At 33.2% G+C, this 2,479-nt stretch overlaps 1 protein-coding gene across 3 annotated transcripts in view; it reads right to left on the bottom strand.

The window, feature by feature from the left end:
* fam163aa (family with sequence similarity 163 member Aa) overlaps positions 1–381 on the bottom strand; it is a 13,499-nt gene extending 13,118 nt beyond the window's left edge. For 2 of the 3 annotated variants that reach the window (XM_043255953.1, XM_043255971.1), the window contains exon 1: positions 1–381. This exon is cut by the window's left edge and continues 58 nt beyond it. The gene's annotated coding sequence lies outside the window, so the exon portion shown is untranslated. The other variant, XM_043255961.1, reaches the window with a different exon arrangement.
* Positions 382–2,479: the final 2,098 nt, after the last annotated feature.

Raw genomic sequence — 2,479 nt, 5'->3', positions numbered from 1 at the left:
TCAGTAGTGAACACTACTGTATCTGTTCATATGGGAAAGGCTCGTCCGAGGCTTTGCTTCGTTAGCAGAAATGCAGCGTCCACTGCACGGCGAGCTTTTATTATCTATCTGAACGGACGGCTGTCACATCATCATTTGTTGCGGCTGTAATTCCGAGGTATCCCTGCGAACAGCCGCGTGTACGCTGTGAGAGACAATACAACACATCCGAGCTCGCAAATGAATGAGTGGCATTACCCAGATTGCGTATCAGAGACCGGCGTGTAGTGTGCAGGCTGTGAAGAGCGCCGACGGTCCCTCAGGAGGATGCAACAGCCTGAGAGGAGATGATGCTGCACGCGCGGAAAGGGTCAGGAAACGAACCCACACCTTTACAGACGTTAAAGGAGAGCAGAGCGTCAGCCTATGAGCGTGCGTCATGCTTCACATGACCACCGTCCTCAGAATATAGAAAGAAAAGTGACGGCGTCGGTACTTTTTCTTTTACAAACGTGCTTGTGAGTTTATAATGGTAAGGGAATTAGGAAGCTTTAATGAAGCCGTAATTTAAAAGGATCGACTGATTACATAAAAGTAAAACAGACTCCAAAACATTTGGTTTGTAGCAACTTAAGAACATAATAACTTTTTTTAAATTATTGTTATTACATTTTCATGTATTTTTTTTTACTGACAGCCGACTTTTGAAAATGAATACACATAATTCGTTCTTCGTGGTACATATTTGAATTTATCGATTTTTTTTTAATTGTTATTATTTTTTTCATTTTTCTTCTTTTCTTATCTAGGGATATATTTGTTGATTCTATCTGTAAATGTTTTTATATATATATATATATATATATATATATATATATATATATATATATATATATATATATATATATATATATCAATGAATGTCAAACCAGTAATATAAATCTATCTATCTACCTATCTTTTTCAGAATATATAATATTATTATTATTATTATTATTATTATTATTATTATTATATAATATATAATAGCATATTAAGCCTAATTAAGCACTTTACATTTTTCATGTATAAGTGTTGTTAAAAGAAACTGGATATGTAATATTCAACTAACTATGAATATTAAAAACACAAATATTTAAAAAAAAAAAATGTTTGAACTGTCCCTTTAAGTTTTTCTGAGTTTGTTTTTGGCAACAGGCAAAACTAATGAAAACACCCTCTGTGTACAAATGTTCCAGTATATGGTCAGATTAATGACGTTTGACGTAAATGAAGACACACGCACATATGCAAATCCTATCATAGACTCTTCCTCTCTTATATGCATGCATGCACATTCATATGTGCTAACACACACACATACACACAGCAAGGTGCCACATCATTGACAGATTTGATTATGAGGACTGGCAGGGATTTGCTGCATAAATTAGAAAGGGGATCTGTAACAAAGCTGAATGAGGGAGATTAAGAGCCTGCTCAACTCATCTGTGTCAATGCATGTAATGTAGGAAAAGTGTTTTAGTGCAAAGCTGGCATAATATTATTTGACATCTTTCTAATTACACACAACATGGCAATGCCATTCCCTCCTTCCTGACTGCCACTACACTATGTATTTAGACGTGAAGAAATTATTTCAGTAAAATGCCACCTTGATAAGCATGTCAAGGTCTTAAACAAAACATAAATGAAACATGTAGCAGTATATACAGTACAGATATTTGTTAAATTTATTTGTAGAAATGACTTTACATTTACAAATTACATGCTGACAAAATGTATTTAGTAATCTAATCTAGATCATTCATTTTAAGTAATGTTTTCTGGCTACTTTTAGATTACTTTTGACCCCGATTGTTTATAGGTTTAACTGGGGTTATAAAAAAGTAAAGAGAAATTAAATATATTCCATTATGAAATGCATTTAAAAACCAAAATCGATAAAATAATTTTATTTCAACGTTTGAAATTTTTAATTAGTTGACCATTAACTGTCATCAGAGACTGTGGTGGCTTCCGCCGTTGATATGAAGAATCACTCAGGTTTTGATTCCGGAAGGAATTGTAAACTTTAGGCGTGTTCAGGTTCAATACATTTCATACATATGGTTATTGATTACCTTTTTTGGCTGTATCTCCGGACTGCTTCCAAAAAGCAAACAGCATTCTCCAAATTCAAAATCATGAACTGCAAGTTAATTTACATGACATTTACATGAACGTAAACAATATGACACACAGTCTAATTTTAACAAGCAATCAAGAAAAAAGGTAACTGTAGTAATATCTAATCTAATTACAAGTACTGATTACGTCCTCCAAATTACATGTAATCATTTACTAGCCTAGCCAGCACTCATGATAATGTTCAGCTTTTTAAATTCATAACAGTAGAGTGCCATAAAATAAAAAAAAGCTATAATTACAACTGTGAATTTATCTTTTATTAAATGAATTAAATTAGGCTGTCTGAATCTAGCATTAGACGCCATTATCT

The sequence above is a fragment of the Puntigrus tetrazona genome, chromosome 2 (genome assembly GCF_018831695.1).
Source record: "Puntigrus tetrazona isolate hp1 chromosome 2, ASM1883169v1, whole genome shotgun sequence".
Classification (NCBI taxonomy): Eukaryota; Metazoa; Chordata; class Actinopteri; order Cypriniformes; family Cyprinidae; genus Puntigrus; species Puntigrus tetrazona.
Note: the sequence above shows the minus strand (reverse complement) of the source record. Positions and strands in the feature narration are given on the sequence as shown.